The sequence below is a fragment of the Somniosus microcephalus genome, chromosome 7 (genome assembly GCF_052327205.1).
Source record: "Somniosus microcephalus isolate GS21.2 chromosome 7, FLI_Smic_1.0, whole genome shotgun sequence".
Lineage (NCBI taxonomy): Eukaryota > Metazoa > Chordata > Chondrichthyes > Squaliformes > Somniosidae > Somniosus > Somniosus microcephalus.
Window position 1 is genome coordinate 270,257,155 of NC_140993.1, and position 18,536 is coordinate 270,275,690.

An 18,536-nucleotide genomic window follows, 5' to 3' on the forward strand; every position below is an offset into this window, starting at 1 on the left:
AAAAATGAGTTCTCAGGTGACTGATGAGTCCAATGCGGGACCTACAGTCTCTGTCACAGGTGGAGCAGACGGTGGTTGAAGGGGCGGGTGGGTGGGGTGCTTGGGTTGACGTGCGCTCCTTGCGCTGCCTGCGCTTGGCTTCCGCTTGCTCCCGGCGAAGAGACTCGAGGTGTTCGGCAGCCTTCCCGGATGCTTCTCCTCCACTTTGTGTGGTCTTGGGCCAGGGATTCCCAGGTGTTGGTGGGGATGTTACACTTTTTCAAGGAGGCTTTGAGGGTGTCCTTGAAGCATTTCCTCTGCCCACCTGGGGCTCTCTTGCCGTGCCGGAGCTCCGAGTAGAGCGCTTGTTTTCGGAGTCTCGTATCGGGCATGCGGACAATGTGACCCGTCCATCGGAGCTGATTGAGCGTGGTCAAAGCTTCAACGCTGGGGATGTTGGCCTGAGTGAGAACACTGACGTTGGTGTGCCTATCCTGCCAATGGATTTGCAGGATCTTGCGGAGGCAGCATTGGTGGTACCTCTCCAGTGCTTTGAGGTGCCTGCTGTACATGGTCCATGTCTCTGAGGCATACAGCAGGGCGGGTATCACTGCTGCTCTGTAGACCATGAGCTTAGTGCCAGGTTTGAGGTCCTGGTCTTCAAACACTCTCTTCCTCAGGCAATCGAAGGCTGCACTGGCACACTGAAGGCGGTGTTGGACTTCATCGTCGACGTCTGCCCTTGTTGATAGTAGGCTCCCCAGGTATGGAAAGTAGTCCACCTTGTCCAAGGCCTTGTCGTGGATTTTGATAATCGGGGGGCAGTACTATTTAACCCTACATCTTACCTATCTGACTGAAAGCATATTCTTTCGCTGCAGTTTTCATTTTCTTCAAACTGATTTTGAATTATATAGCTAGTGCTATAGGAGAGTTAAAACAAGAAAAAAATACAATTGGAAACATTTTTTTCCAAAGCAGGACCCTTCTAATGTGTAATAATTCAAAAAGGGCACAATACAAAATAAGGTCAACCTGAGATAGATAACGAGAACGGGAGGCGGTATTAGGACCAGTACTCTTTTTGATATATATTAATGACCTGGACTTGGGTACAGGGGGCATAATTTCAAAGTTTGCAGATGATACGAAACTCGGAAATGTAGTAAACAATGAGGAGGATAATAACAGACTTCAGGAGGACATAGGCAGACTGGTGAAGTGGGCAGGCACGTGGCAGATGAAATTTATTGCAGAGAAGTGTGAAGTAATACATTTTAGTTGGAAGAATGAGGAGAGGCAATATAAGCTAAATGGTACAATTTTTAAGGGGCTGTAGGAAGAGAGAGACCTGGGGTCCATGTACACAAATCTTTGAAGGTGAGAAGGCTGTTAAAAAAGCTTATGGGTTCTTTGGCTTTATTAATAGAGGAATAGAGTATAAAGGCAAGGAAGTTATGCTAAACCTTTATAAAACACTGGTTAGGCCCCAGCTGAAAGAAATTCGGGTCCCCACGGGTGAGTACGCGCTGGGTACTCACGTGTAGGGCCCAACGAAAGTGCCGGTTTCGTGCATGCACTGCGCATGCGCGGGAAACCGGAACTTCCGTTCCCTTAAAGGAAGGGGTTCACAGGTCGAACGCGTGCGCCGGAGAGGCAGCGCGTAGGCCTGGAACTTCTGTTTTTTTTGCAGGTTTCTCCAAGAGGGTAAGCCTCCAGCAGCTACGCTTTTAAAAAGCAGTCACAAGGCCTGCTTTTAACAAGGTAAGTGGTGAATTAAGTAAAATTAAAACATTTTTTCCACAGGTTTATTATTTTTAAATACTTTAAAGAAAGGTAAGTTTATTTTTAGGCCTGTTAAAAACTGTAATTAATTTTTTCAAAAATTTAAATTATTGTTTAAAATAGTTATTTTATGTAATTTATAGTTATTTTAAAAATGTGATTTAAAAAAAAAATTATTTGAAGTTTTAGTTATGTTTTGGGGCCGAACTGTATTCATAGATTTGACAGGTCCTCCTGTCAAATCTATGAATAGAGATTCCCTGCTACCATTGGCTCTCCATGGCCCACGTGATCCCAGGGGACGCTTCGAACTAACTGCGCCCCTGGGATACGCGAGCACTGCACGCCGGCAGTTGGAGCAGGCCCAGGATCGGAATCCCACGCGGGCCCACAGCTCAACGGCCGGCGCGCTAGGTAAGTGCAGGTCGGGGGCTTGCACCCGCGGGAAGCCCCCGACCCGAATTTCTGGCCCAATAATTATGTCGAATTCTAGGCACCACACTTTAGGAAGGATGTCAAGGCCTTGGAGAGGGTGCAGAGGAGATTTACCAGAATGGTGCCAGAGATCAGTGACATCAGCTATGTGGAGAAACTGGAGAAGCTAGTGTTGTTCTCCTTAGAGCAGAGAAGATTAAGAGATTTGATAGAGGTGTTCAAAATCATGAGTGGTTTTGATGGAGTAAATAAGGAGAAACTGTTTCCACTGGCAGAAGGGTCGGTAACCAGCGGACACAGATTTAAGGTGATTGGCAAATGAACGAGAGGCAACATAAGGAAATGTTTTTTACGCAGCGAGTTGTTGTGATCGGGAATGCACGGCCTGAAAGGGCGGTGGAAGCAGATTCAATGGTAACATTCAAAAGAGAACTGGATAAATGCTTGAAGGGAATCAAATTACAGGACTATGTGGAAACAGCAGGGGAGTGGGACTAATTGGATAGCTCTACCAAAGAGCCGGCACAGGCACGATGGGCCGAATCACAGAAATCACAGAAACCCCACAGTGCAGATAGAGGCCATTTCGGCCCATCGAGCCTGCACCGATACATATCCCACCCGATCCCCGTAACCCCACGTATTTAATCCCCCTACCACTAAGGGTCAATTTATCATAGCCAATCATCCTAACCCGCACATCTTTGGACTGTGGGAGGAAACCGGAGCACCCGGAGGAAACCCACGCAAACACGGGGAGAATGTGCAAACTCCACACAGACAGTCACCCGAGGCCAGATTCGAACCCGGGTCCCTGGCGCTGTGAGGCAACAGTGCTAACCACTATGCCTCCTTCTGTGCTGTATCATTCTATGATTCTATGAATCCAGTTGAGTCAACTTCCAAATCACTCCCTTCACGCCGAGTGACCTGGTATACTGGCCTGTTTCAGAGTACTGGAAGGCAATGATGTTCTGTAAGTAAGAGAGGCCAATTAAATGTCCCTTTCAAGACTCCAACAATATCTCCCTAGGCTGGCGGCCACCATCAAAAAAGTAAGTTTATAAAAACAACACTTACCTGAATGTGGAGCTCCTCCCAGCTCCACAGCAGTGTCAAAGATCGTTACCAGCCCCCTTATCCCCCTATCAATCACCTCTCCCCCTCCCAGCACCGACCCGATGGCTGCTGCCAGTGACACAGAGGATCAAAATTTAAATCCGCCCCACAGGCCATGCAGCAGACATCCATAGCGCACTTTAAATGACGCCCGAGGCCCAATATCGAGTTACCATTTCAATTTCTATCATAAAAGCCTATTGTGCATTTCAAAGGGATACAAAACAATTATCTCGGAAATCACTCCAGGCAATGCCCAGCTTTTAATGGTGCATAAACTGAAAACAAGCTAAATAAATACTGTCATCCTAGCCTTTTGTGCCCAACAGTTTCACAGGAGATTGGCTTCAAGTTCTGTAGGCAAATGAGTGTCTGCAATGTAGGTTTTCTTGTGGAAATCCAAAGTAACTCGGGTCAGTGGCAGTGGAAGGTGAAGAGAAATGTGGGGGTTCAGTGGCTCTCGACCATCCAGCCGGCACAAGTGAGGAGTGTGATGAAATATTCTCCAAGTGACTGGATCGATACAGTTGCAAGAACACTCAAGAATCTTAAAACAACCCAGGAACCCAGGACAGAGTAATCCGCTTGATCGGCACTCCCGCCAATAAACTCAATATGCACAAGAGGAGGAGGCCATTCAGCCTCTCGAGCCTGTTCCTCTATTCAATGAGATCATGGCTGATCTGCACCCTAACTCTATATACCCGCCTTTGGCCCACATCCCTTAATACCTTTGGTTAACAGAAAGCTACCAATCTCCGATTTAAAATTAACAATTGATCTAGCATCAATTCCCATTTGCGGAAGAGAGTTCCAAACTTTTACCACCCTTTGTGTGTAGAAGTGTTTCCTAATTTCACTCCTGAAAGGTCTGGCTCTAATTTTTAGACTCTGCCCCCTAGCACCCCAAAGCGCTTTACAGCCAGTGAAGTCATGGTTGTAATGTAGGAAACGCGGCAGTCAATTTCCGCACAGCAAGCTCCCACAAACAGCAATGCGATAATGACCAGAAAATCTGTTTTAGTGATGTTGATTGAGGGATAAATATTGGCCGGGACACTGGGGATAACTCCCCTGACCTTCTTCAAAATAGTGCCATGGGATCTTTTATGTCCACCTGAGAGAGCAGACGGGGCCTCGGTTTATCGTCCCATCCAAAAGACGGCACCTCTGACAGTGCAGCACTCCCTCGGCACTGCACTGGGAGCGTTAGCCTGGATTCTTTGTGCTCAAGCGTCTGGAGTGGGACTGGAACCCACGACCTTGTGCATGTCTGTAATGTTCCCGAGCGCACATCGGGAACATTTAAAGGGCAGGATAACTCATTCAAATTAGGGTCCGGCATTCCTTGCAAGACCCACATTCCACTTTCAATCACCCCAGCACTTCACTCGCAGCGTGCCGAACTCGCACTGCACGACGTGGCACTAACTAACAGGAAGGGCCCCTCACCAGCATTATTTAAAGCGATCACGCAGTACTTACAGGTCAGTTACTAGTTTCTCATTCCACATTGCTGGCTAACTTCTGGGCATCTTCTGGTGTGTTTTATCGCTCTGGAAAGTTCACTTTATCTGGAGAATAGTTTAACTGCAGTCGGGGATGGTCTCATAGGGCTGCCTTCAGGACTGGTGGACAAGGGAGCATAGGGATAGGAACAGGAGTAGGCCATTCAGCCCCTCGAGCCCATTCAGTAAGAGCATTGCTGACCTGTACCCGAACTCCATCCACTCGCCTTGGCTCCATAGCCCTTTATACCCTTGGCTAGCAAAAATCTATCGATCTCAGGTTTTAAGTTAACAATTGGCCTAAGATCATCTGCTTTTTATGGAAGCGAGTTCCACACTCCTATCATCCATTGCATGGAGAAGTGTTTTCTAACTTCTCTACTGAATGGCCTGGCTCTAACTTAATGGTTATGTCTCCTTGTTCTGGACTCCTCCACCAGAGGCAGCAGTTCTTCTCTATCTACCCAATCAATTCCATTCAAAATCCAAAAACCTCAATCAAATCATCCCTTAACCTTCTATATTCCAGGGATGTTGTCGGGGCCCATAGCCTTTGCTGTATCCAGTGCACTCAGCCATTTCTTGATATCACGTGGAGTGAATCAAATTGTCTGAAGACTGGCTTCTGTGATGATGGGTACCTCAGGAGGAGGCCGAGATGGATCATCCACTCAGCACTTCTGGCTGAAGATGGTTGCAAACGCTTCAGCCTTGTCTTTTGCACTCACGTGCTGGGCTCCACCATCATTGAGGATGGGAATATTCATGGAGCCTCCTCCTCCCGTTAGTTGTTTAATGGTCCACCACCATTCACAACTGGATGTGGCAGGACTGCAGAGCTTTGATCTGATCCGTTGATTGTGAGATCGCTTAGCCCTGTCTATAGCATGCTGCTTTTGCTGTTTAGCATGCATGTAGTCCTGTTTTGCCGCTTCCCCAGGTTGGCACCTCATTTTTAGGTATGCCTGGTGCTGCTCCTGGAATGCTCTTCTACACTCCTTATTGAACCAGGGTTGGTCCCCTGGCTTGGTGGTAATGGTAGAGTGAGGGATATGCCAGGCCATGAGGTTACAGATTGTGGTGGAATACAAATCTGCTGCTGCTGATGGCCCATAGTGCCTCATGGATGCCCAGTTTTGAGCTGCTAGATCTATGCCACACAACACAATGGAGGGTGTCGTCAGTGTGAAGACAGGACTTCGTCTCCACGAGGTCTGTGCGATGGTCACTGCTGTCATGGACAGATGCATCTGCGATTGGTGGATTGGTGAGGACAAATAGATTTTTCCCTCGTGTTGGTTCTCTCACCACCTGTCGCAGGCCCAGAGTGGCAGCTATGTCCTTCACGACAAGGGCAGCTCGGTCAGTAGTGGTGCTGCCGAGCCACTCTTGGTGATGGACATTGAAGTCCCCCGCCCTTGCTACCCTCAGTGCTTCTTCCAAATGGTGTCACTAAAACTTCAAATATTTTTTTTTTATTACATTTTTAAAATAACTGTAAATTACATAAAATAACTATCTAAACAATAATTTAAATTTTTGAAAAAATTAATTACATTTTCTAACGGGGCTAAAAATAAACTTACCTTTCTTTAAAGTATTTAAAAATAATAAACCTGTGGAAAAAATGTTTTAATTTTAATTAATTCACCACTTACCTTGTTAAAAGCAGGCCTTGCGACTGCTTTTTAAAAGTGTAACTGCTGGAGACTTACCCTCCCGGAGAAACCAGCAAAAAAAACATAAGTTCGATGCGCACGCGCTGCCTCTCCGGCGCACGCGTTCATCCTCTGAACCCCTTCTTTCAGGGGAACGGAAGTTCCGGTTTCCCGCGCATGCGCAGTGCATGCACAAAACCGGCACTTTCGTTGGGCCTACGCGTGAGTACCCCATGCGTACTCACCCGTGGGGACCCGGATTTCTGGGCCGTTAAGAATAATTGTGCCTGTCCATGTCCATTTCCCTATTCTAGTGCTTCTACGAAGTTTTTCCCCAGTGGCTACAGCTTGGGAGGTGGAAGGCTGCTGAGCTTCCATTGAGGATGGTGAGCAACCTCGAGCAGCTCTGGGCCTTGAGGCAGTCTGGCACCAACGACGGCATTGGCTGAGCGGCTGTCATCCTGAGAGAGGACAGCAGGTGCTTCTCCCATGGAGCCACAGTCAATCTCCTGGGGTGGCGCATCAGCATATAAGGAAGGCTCTGCATTAGAATAGAGTGCAGGGCTGCTGTGACACATTTGAAGACCCCTGTCAACAGCGATTCCCCGGAGCCAAACTGGCAGCCACCTGAGATTGCATGGCAGCAGTGTGAGCTGCCATGGAAACTGTCAGAGTTGTTAGCAGAGACTCCATCATGGTGGGTAGCCCTGTGTTAACGGAGCTGTTTATTGTAAAATAGCTTTGAGATGTGAGTTGTGGGTAAGTGATGGTTGTGATAGCGGTGAGTGTGTGAGTATGAGGACAAGGAGGTGCAGTGAAGTGATTATAGGAGAGTGAAGTGAAGTGAGATTTGTGAGACCTGTGCGTGTTGTGATCAATGAGACCAAATGGTACAGGCTGCCAACAGAAAGTATAAGAATAGATTTTTTCACCTTATTATCTCTAGTTAGACCATGAATTTCATTCGGCATTGCAGCCATGTCCTGGGTGCTGTATTGATTTCTTTGTGGGTTCAATGATGAGACATTTATGAAAGAGAATGAGTTTTAATCTAAAGTCTGTTCAACTCTTTTATACAGCTTTTACAGGAGACACGATGCTGAGATGCATCTAGAATGAAACTGAAACTAAAACTAACTGCCTTGCTTCTCTCGGTCACATGCCCTCTGCTGGTCAGGCACAAGCAATCAATACATGCAATCATGCTATTAAGGCATCATAATCGAACAGGCAAATACCATCTCTATTTGCTGATATCATTACAGGTGCAATGCTCCTGGCATTCATATGCCCTGCAATTTCTTCCCACTATCTCGGAGTAGATGCTCGTGGGCCCTAGAATCCACCTGGGGGAAGAGGATGTCCCTCTTCCTGTCCACTGCCTGCACCAGGGTGTCCAATGCAATATCAAAGAACCTTGGTGCCCTCTCATTAGTTGCTTCAGCCATATCTTTACTCATAACTGTTCCCCTGGTGTCTGCAGCCAGAATGCACCTTCCCTTTAAGAGATGCTGGTTGCCTTTAATTGCTATCAGAGATGCCCGATATCTTCCCCACCTCCCCTGCCCCCCCTTCTTACAGGCGTGGAGTCAATGAATAGTGCTGGTGCACGCTTGCATGATGATAATGATCAGGCAGCATGATTATTACGTGCTTCTTGAGTCACCTGTAACAGGCACGTGCAGTGTGCAACCCGCCCCCTATGTGCCCGATTCCATGCCCCATTAGATTTCTAGGCCACTGTGGCTAAAGTACGATCTACAGGATGCACTGCAGGGATTCACTAAGCTTACTTTGACAGCACCTGCCAGTCTGTCACCTCTACTACCAAGAAGGACAGGAAAAGCAATGTCATAGGAACATCATCACCTCTAAGACACCCCGCAGGTCACAAACCATCCTGACTTGGACGTATATCGCCATTTCAACATCATCACTGGGTCACTATCTTGAAATTTTCTGCCTAACATCATTGTGGGTGCAACATCACCACAAGGACTGCAGCAGTTCAGGGAGCTAGCCCACCACCACCTTTTCAGGGCAAGTAGGATTGGGAATTAAATGTAACCTCGGCAGCACGTCCCAAGAGAAAATTCAAAAAAGGTTTTTTGTTTTCAGTAAGAAACACTCCTCTGTTGTTCCTAAACCAAGCTGATGCATTGCCATTGAATGAAAGTGATGAGCCTTTTGTACCAAGACAGGCTTAGCTCTGAGTTGATGAATTTGGTCAGGGTTCTTATGGACTAAACCACACCACCATTCCACCTTCAATCCTACTTCAAGTGGCATTATTTTCATATCATATACTGCCCTTATCCAACAGGTACAAGGTTTTGCTGCCTGTGTGGATGAGGGCAGAGTTTGCAGCGTGGATGAGCAAACTGACCACGGCACCATGGTACAGGAGGCCATTCAAGTGGAGGGTAGTGAAAGGGAATGTTGTAGTGGTAGGGGACAGTATAACCAGGGGGGTAGATATGACCGGGAGTTCCGAAGGCTGTGTTGCCTGCCTGGTGCCAGGATTAAGGATATCTCCTCATGGGTGGAGAAGAACTTGGAGTGGGAGGGGGAGGATGCAGTTGTTGCGGTCCACGTAGGAACCAATGAGATCGGTAGAACTAGGAATGAGTTTCTGCTGAGAGAGTTTGAGAAGATAGGGTTGAAATTAAAACCCAGATCCTCACAGGTGTGATATCCGAGTGGTAAGGTCCGAAACTGAGATAAGCGAGATATAAGGAACAAAACCCAACTGTTTAATTACCCGGTGTAGCAGAGAAACATCTCTTACAGGCTGCAAGCAAAACACTGTGGCCTAGAAATTCAGTATAGCCACTTTTGGGGCGGTAAAGTCGGGCGGCCGCTAAAGTTTGCGCCCGGCGCAAAGTCGAGCCCCCTTCACCAATATTCAGTTGCATCGCCCTAAGAGGTTGCTGCTGCGCTAAAACAGGCGATGCACGACTATCATTAGGCGCTAAGCCGGCAGGCCGGGGCGCTAACACCGGAAGTTGGGCGCAGGGCAGGTGCGGCGAGCTGCTGATTGCCGGCAGACACGAGCTCTTAAAGGGGGAGAGTGGATTTGTTTTTTTGACAGGCCGAGACTAGTGTATTTGTGTTTCTGGGGAGGGCTTCTCTCCATCACTTTCTCCTCCTTCCTCCTCCTCCTCCTCCTCCTCAAGAAGGAGTGTTGCAAAACAGCTGCCTTTTCTACTGCAGGAGTGCCCTTTAATTTGCGCTCCCCGCGGCCCGCCTCGGCTGTGTACCGTTCCACTTCACAGTCGTTCGGGCCGCCTGGCGCACAATGGGGCGGCGCGAGTGAAGTTCCGGTTCCGGGCGCAGAAAGGGCGTTGCACGACGAAATGACGTCATGATCTGCGCGCGCAGATGAGTGCGCGCAATGACTTTGCGCTGGCGCTAAATGTCTACTGAAGTTGGGGCGAGGCGCAGATCGCGCTGCGCCCGGGCGCTAAGCGCCTAGCGCTCGAGATCTACTCCTCCTAAGGCGCTAACGGCTGGCGCAGCCAACTGAATTTCTAGGCCAGTATTTCTTACTGCACGAGCCAAGATGGAGGATTCCCCTCTGAGTCATACCCATAATGCAATGCCATATTACCATACTAACTGGTGTACCAGGATATTACCTTAAACACTGGTGAATATGATCCCTTAATCTTTGGCTCCATCTGGTGGATAACTTAAACATTACATCCCAGATTACTATATCGGTAATAATCTCTGGAATGTTAGCTGAGCCACACACAAATTAGCATAGGGACAAACAGTTTAGAGGTTTAAATGCGTGACTGAAAGAGTGGTGTGGGAGGCAGGGGTTTTGATTCATGGGGCACTGGCACCAATACAGAGAAAGAGGGAGCTGTTCCGTTGGGACAAGCGCCACTGAAACCGGGCTGGGACAAATGTCCTGGCGAATCGAATAACGAGGGTGGTAGATAGGGCATTAAACTGATGAAGTGGGGGTGGGAGGGCTCAGGAAAGGGTAAATTCAAAAGCAGTAAGAGAAATGTCAGCACGGTGGCATAGTGGTTAGCACTGTTGCCTCACAGCGCCAGAGACCCGGGTTCGAATCCGGCCTCGGGCGACTGTCTGTGTGGAGTTTGCACATTCTCCCCGTGTTTGCGTGGGTTTTCTCCGGGTGCTCCGGTTTCCTCCCACAGTCCAAAGATGTGCGGGTTAGGTTGATTGGCTATGATAAATTGACCCTTAGTGTTAGGGGGATTAAATACATGGGGTTACAAGGATAGGGTGGGATATGTGTTGGTGTAGGGGTTACGGGGATCGGGTGGGATATGTGTCGGTGCAGGCTCGATGGGCCGAAATGGCCTCTATCTGCACTGTGGGGTTTCTGTGATTTCTGTGAAATGTCAAGGCTGCAGAGCAGAGTCGTGATCTGGCTAAAAATAAGCAGAGTGTGTCAGGAAGGGACAGAGAGCTTAACCAACAACAACAACAACAACTTGTATTTATACAGCGCCTTTAACGTAGTAAAACGTCCCAAGGCGCTGCACAGGAGTATTTTAAGACAAAAAATTTGACACTGATCCACATAAGGATAAATTAGGGCAGGTGACCAAAAGTTTGGTCAAAGAGGTAGGTTTTAAGGAGCATCATAAAGGAGGAAAGAGAGGTAGCGAGGCGGAGAGGTTTAGGCAGGGAATTCCAGAGCTTAGGGCCCAGGCAACAGAAGGCACGGCCACCAAAGGTTGAGCGATTATAATCAGGGATGCTCAAGAGGGCAGAATTAGAGGAGCGCAGATATCTCGGGGGGTTGTGGGGCTGAAGGAGATTACAGAGATAGGGAGGGGGCGAGGCCATGGAGGGATTTGAAAACAAGGATGAGAATTTTGAAATCGAGGCGCTGCTTAACTGGGAGCCAATGAAGGTCAGCGAGCACAGGGGTGATGGGCGAATGGGGCTTTGGGCGAGTTAGGACACGGGCAGTCGAGTTTTGGATGACCTCAAGTTTACGTAGGGTGGAATGTGGGAGGCCAGCCAGGAGTGTATTGGAATAGTCGAGTCTAGAGGTAACAAAGGCATGAATGAATGGTTTCAGCAGCGGATGAGCTGAGGCAGGGGCGGAGACGGGCGATGCTATGGAGGTGAAACTAGGCGGTCTTAGTTAAGCTGCGGATGTGTGGTCGGAAGCTCATTTCAGGGTCAAATATGACACCAAGGTTGCGAACAGTGTGGTTCAACCTCAAACAGATGTTAGGGAGAGGGATGGAGTCAATGGCTAGGGAACGGAGTTTGAAGTGGGGACCGAAAACAATGGTTTCGGTCTTCCTAATATTTAATTGGAGAAAATTTTTGCTCATCAGAATTGTATGTCGGACAAGCAGTCTGACAATTTAGAGACTGTGGAGGGGTTGAGAGAAGAGGGAGTGAGTTAGAGCTGGGTGTCGTCAGCATACATGTGGAAACTGACGCTGTGTTTTCGAATGATGTTGTAAAGGGGCAACATGTAGATGAGAAATAGGAGGGGGCCAAGGATAGATCCTTGGGGGACACCAGAGGTAACGATGCGGGAGCGGGAAGAGAAGCCTTTGCAGGTGATTCTCTGGTTACGATTAGATAGATAAGAATGGAAGCAGGCGAGTGCAGTCCCACCCAGCTGGACGATGGTGGAGGGGCGTTGAAGGAGGATGAAGTGGTCAACCGTGTCAAAGGCTGCAGACAAGCCAAGAAGGATGAGGAGGGATAGTTTACCTTTGTCACAGTCACAAAGGATGTCATTTGTGACTTTGATGAGAGCCGTTTCGGTACTGTGGTAAGGGCGGAAACCTGATTGGAGGGATTCAAACATGGAATGGTGGTTGCAGAGTGACCAAGGTTGGGAACTAAATATTCCAGGATATTTGACTTTTAGAAGAGACAGGCAAAATGGAAAAGGAGAGGGGGCGCGCAGCCCTGATAATAAAGGATGGGAGAAAGACAGTAGAGAGAAAGAATCTTAGCTCAGAAAACAAGATGTAGAATCACTTTGGGTGGAGCTAAGAAACAACAAGGAACAAAAAACACTGGTGGGAATAGTTTATAGACCCCTAAGTAGTTGTAGTGTCAGGAAAAGTATAAATCAGGAAATTAAAGGGGCATGTAATAAGGGTAATACAGTAATCATGGAGGACTTTAATTTTCATATAGACTGGGAAACCAAATTTACAGTAATAGTGCAGAGGATGAGTTAATAGAATGCATTCAAGATAGTTTTCTAGATCAGTTTTTCGAGTAACCAACTAGGGAATAGACTATTTTAGATCTAGTATTGTGCATTGAGATAGGGTTAATTAATGACCTTGTAGTAAAGGAGTCTCTGGGGAGCAGTGATCATAATATGATAGCATTTTATGTTGAGTTTGAGAGTGATTTAGTTATGTCAGAAACTAGAGTCTTAAATCTGAACAAAGCAAACTACGTAGGTATGAGAGGTGAGTTGGCTAAGGTAGGCTGGGAAACTAGATTAAAAGGTATGATGGTAGCTAATGGCAGACATTTAAAGAAATAATTCATAATTCACAACAACTATACATTCCCTTAAGGAATAAAATCCCTACCGGAAAAATGGTCCAACCGTGACTAACGAGAAGTTAAAGATAGTATTAGATTAAAGTACGAAGTTTATTATTGCTAAAATGAGTAATAAGCCTGAGGTTTGAGAGGATTTTAGAATTCAGCAAAGGATGACCAAGAAATTGATAAAGAGAGAGAAAATAGAATATGAGAGTTAACTAGCAAGAGACATATAAACAGATTATAAAAGCATCTATAGGTATGTAAAAAGGAGATTATCAAAAGTAAACATGGGTCTCTTACAGGCAGAGACAGGAGAAATTATAATGGGGAATAAGGAAATGGTAAAGGCATAAAACAAGTACTTGGGCCGTAATGTTGCTGACCTTGGCGGGCCCGTGGCAGGTCCTGACCCAGCTACTGTCTCCATCCTGGCCTGCGAAATGAATTTCCCCTGATTGGGCTTGTGAAGGCCGCCCAGCGCATTTGCCGGCCAATTAGAGGAAGCGGGTCTGGTGACGTCTTTTGATGATGCATCATCAGCTGATTTCCTTAAAGGGGCCATGGCATTTGTGGACATTTGTGCTGTCAGTATTCTACAGCATTGAGGTGCTGCAAACACTGACAATCACTGCACAGAGATGCAGGGCTGCACCCAGGCTCTCCCGTGACTCCCTCCATATGCTTATAGAGGGAGTCACAGCATGCAGGGAGATTCTCTTCCCTTCCCATGGGTGGAAGAGACCTCCCCAGGGGACCAACGCAGCCTGGTTGCAGATTGCAGAGGAGGGCACAAGTAGGGATGTGGTCAGCAGGACCTGGGTGCAGTGCCACAAATGTTTCAATGATCTGAGTAGATCACGAAACATTAGTACAAAGCCACACTCAACCTCATCCTGCTGTGCCTCTCATCACATCCCCATCACTCTGCCTTCCCTACCCTACTCCTGCACATCCTTACTCACACCAACTTACCTTGCACCTCCACCCATCCCTATCTACATTATCACATCCCCATCTCACTAGCCACCCCTCACAGTCACCCTCATCCTAGTGCAATCATACCAACTAACAACACACAAGGGTAGGCACTTGGGTGTTTTATGCAATGTTCATGTAATGTTTCTGTTAACGTGGTATAAAACATTGAAACCTTTATTTTCAACACTTTGCATTTTTGGATAGATTTGTGTGCACCTTTGGAAGTGGCTTAGTGAGTTGCAGTGAATGGTGAGATATAACGATACCCCCTGCAATGGCCATGAGTGTGAAAGGAATGGTTTGGGCATTGTCGGGATGCCTTATGTTGTTGGTGTGGGGTGGTGCCAACCTGGCGCATCATCTGGCAGCCAGGGTGTACAGCGACAAGTGAAGTAAATGGTGAGGCCATCCCTGGCCTCCCGGACAGCAATGTGCTCGGGTGCTGATGCCCTGTGTCCTGTGCAGCATCAGTTGATTGTGGAGAAAGTGAATCTTATCATGACTCATGAAGTAACACTGGGTGGCCAGTTGGTGGCGCCGTCCAAGGAGTATAAATACTCGGGCGTGGGCCCAGCTTGCTCAGGATGTTTCTGTAATCAGGAACTAGTGATGTAACTAGAAATCTCATGGTTGTGAAACAGTTGATTAAAGCTTTGTTTTATACTCCAACCAAGGGCTCAGTAGTCCTTTGACATCAGTTAGTGTTGTTGTTAGTGATGCTGCTGGTGTGCCTGGTGCTGCTGGTGTTGGGGCTGATTGTGCTGGGATTCTGAGGACCAAGGTGAGAAAGTTTCAAGGGCACCCATGCTGATGGAATAGATGGCAGGTGGCGTCAAGCTGACAGAAGTGACCTGTCAATGGTGAGAGAGGTAATGAGGTCAGATTGGATGGAGACTTGTGTAAAGACTTGCAGCATGGTGAATCTGTTGGGGAAATGCTGTGAGGAAGAGTTTGTGGCTGAGGGAAGATATCTCTGGAAGGTGGGAGCTTTTACTGTACATTTGAAGCTGTCAACTCAGCAGCTGATTCAATGGCCGCTGAACTCCCGCCTCAGCTTGACAGACGTGATCCCCGAGCAGCGAGGACCCCGTGGGCAAGCACGTAAAATCAAAGGGTGAGCTCAATCAACTCTAAACAAGGTCATAATGACCTGAATTGGGTCGCTCGTCGCTGCGTGTCGGGTCTGCTCAGCGCTGACTGACCCGACATCGGGGAGAGATGCGTGGCAGCGGGTTCACAGCGGGGTCCTGACCCGCCGGGAAAAAAAACACCTTCCCACCTGACCCGCCACCGATCGCACCTACTGACCCCCCGGAAAATCCAGCCTTTGGTATCTGTCTTCACGGAAGAAGACACAAAAACTTTTGGGAATCAAGGGTTTAGCGAGAATGAAGAACTTAATCCCCTGGACTTGATGGCTAACATCCTAGGGTTCTAAAAGAGGTGGCTGCATAAATAATGGGTGTATTGGTTTTGATTTTCCAGAATTCCCTAGATTCTAGAATGGTCCCTGTGGATTGGAAGGTAGCAAATGTAACCCTGCTATTCAGGGAAGGAGGGAGAGAGAAAACAGGGAACTATAGATCAGTTATGCTGACATCAATAGTAAGGAAAATGCTTGAATCTATTATTAGGGATGTGGTTACAGGGCACTTAGAAAATCATAATATTATTAGGCAGAATCAACACGGATTTATGAAAGGGAAATCATGTTTGACAAATCTAATAAGAGTTTTTTCAGGTTGTAACTAGTAGGGTAGATAAGGAGGAATCAGTGGATGTAGTATATTTGGATTTTCAGAAAGCATTTGATAAGGTGCCACACAAGAGGTTATTACACAAAATTAGAGCTCATGGGACTGGGGGTAATATATTAGCTTGGATTGACGATAGAAAACAGAGAGCAAGAATAAACGGGCGACTTTCAGGTTGGCAGGCTGTAACTATGGGGTACCGCAAGGATCAATACTTGGGCCTCACCTATTTGCAATCTATATCAATGACTTAGATGAGGGAACTAAGTGTAATGTATCCAAGTTTGCTGACGATACAGAGCTAGGTGGGAAAATAAGCTGTGAGGAGGATGCAAAGAGGCTGCAAAGGGATATAGACTGGTTAGGTGATTGGGCAAGAACATGGCAGATAGAACATAATGTGGAGAATTGTGAAGTTCTCCACTTTGGTAAGATCAATAGCAAAGCAGTGTATTTTTTAAATGGTGAGAGATTGGGAAATGTTGGTATCACTGTACTGATAGGAGGCATATTGCTGCTACCATTGACCAAATGACTGAGCCACCAGCTGCAGTCAGGCCGCTCTGCCTGCTGCAGCTATACCTCCCTTGGGGGGTCACGCCCTATGGTCCCAGTGACATCCTGGTTGGGATCCTCCAGATCGTTCATATCCACTAGCATCTCATCTGCCAGGTTATGGGTGAGTTCTTCCCACAGGGCAACGTTATGAAATGCACAGCACACCGCCACAATCCTCGGTGATAGGCAAGAAAGACCATATTTTCCGACTTACTATGTGCAATACCATGAGAGGTGGACTAGTAACAAATACATTACTGTTGCTGATACAAGCAGACAAATGCTTAGTGCAATAAAAACAGAAAATGCAGGAAATACTCAGCAGGTCAGGCAGCATCTGTGGAGAGAGAAACAGAGTTAACGTTTCAGGTCGATGACTCTTCGTCAGAACTGGAAAAAGTTGGAGATCTCTCGCACATGGCAGCTGCCGCTCATTCTGCCATTGCCATTTACACTTCATCTCGAGTCATCTTTTGTTTCTTAACTTGTCCCATTACCATCTCCTTTTTCCCCTGCACCATCATCCTTTTTGTCTCTTGCCTTCCACCCTATCACAGACCTTCCCTTTTGTTCTTTCCTCCCCTCCCCCCTCTCCCTGCCGTTACACTTGCTTAAAAACCTGTTCCATCTCCAACTTTTTCCAGTTCTGACGAAGGGTCATCGACCTGAAACGTTAACTCTGTCTCTCTCTCCACAGATGCTGCCTGACCTGCTGAGTATCTCCAGCATTTTCGGTTTTTATTTCAGACTTCCAGCATCCGCAGTATTTTGCTTTTGTATAAATGCTCAGTGCACAAGCATGGGATTGCTTTGTCCAGTCTTTATAAGAGAATCTATGCTATTTAAAATAAACTGGTTAGAATCTGCGTTAAATTACTGGAAGAAGGAATGTCACTTGTTACATGTTGATCATTCCTCTATTAATATGACCACCAATAATTTTGAGATCTATATATTTTTCAGCCAATATTTATGAGGTCAAATTCAGGGAGGCTGCACTTCTGGATTGGTGCCTGACTCGACTGTCCACGGTAACCCTGTTTCTCTGCTCCTTGATCCTGTCTAGCGAGGCTCTGCCCTGGGAGTGCCACCTCACCTAATTTATCCAGTTGTCAGCAATGCAGAAAACAGTTGAAGCACCAAACATATTAAATGTTATTTGGTTTGTTGTAATTATGCCAGTAAGTTTTGCATTGAATAAGAGACACCTGGCACTATACCATGTTTATAGAGCTGGCTTTATGAGAAGCAAATTAATCATTTAATTCTGTCATCTGAAAAGCTGAAGCAAGTATTATTATAGCCCTAAATCATATCCTCTCATAAAGCTATCAGGATCAGAGTGTGATAGCATAAGTTCTTCTGATGTTATCTGGGAGGGTGAGAATAATTATCCGACGTGTTGATAAGTTCATTGGGTTTGACAGATATTGAGCGAGTCTTTGGAAGAGAAAGCAAGGAGGTCGGCTATGCAGCAGAGTCTAAGTGAAATTTTCGGAGTCTCTTAATCCAATTTCATGTGAGTGTGGATCTACAGCCCAAAATTTGCCAATAATTGGACCCACCAACAATCTCATTCAAAGAAGTTGTCGTCTATTTTGAACTGCCTCAATGTTAATTAAATTGCTGATTGTGCATTTGGACCAATAAATCAAACAGGGTTTGTCTCCGGATATAATCTGTAGATGGGGACCTTTCCTACCAAAGGAAATCGGCTATTATTTGTTTAGGTTTTGAATGCGATGTAATTATGCAAATTAGCCGTGGCTCCTGGGATATGTAATTTTGTATTTTCAGCCATCAATTCAGCTCATATCCCATGTAATTATGTAGGAAGCGGGTGGATTTGTAAGCTTGAAAGTTGCTCCTTTTTGTGCCCTCGTATTTCAGCACTGGTGTGTCGTGTAAGTCGCACTGAATTTTGTTTTCTGCCTTTGCTGTTTTTGCAAAGCCTTTTTTTTTGCATCCAAGACTTTTCTGCAGTCATTTTCTCGCTGCTGCTTTGTAACTTGCAGCTAATAAATAGTGGTGAAAATGGGAATCTCTTTGGGTCTTCATTGTTCTGCATGATTCAGATAAGGTGGACAGTTTCGTCAGGAGTGCTTCGAGCGCTGGGCACAGTTCTGATCTCCATATCAGAAAAAGATATAAAGGCGCTGGAGAAGGTGCAAAAAAGATTCACAAGGATGATACCAGAACTGAGAGGATATATTTATCAGGAAAGGCTGAACAGGCTG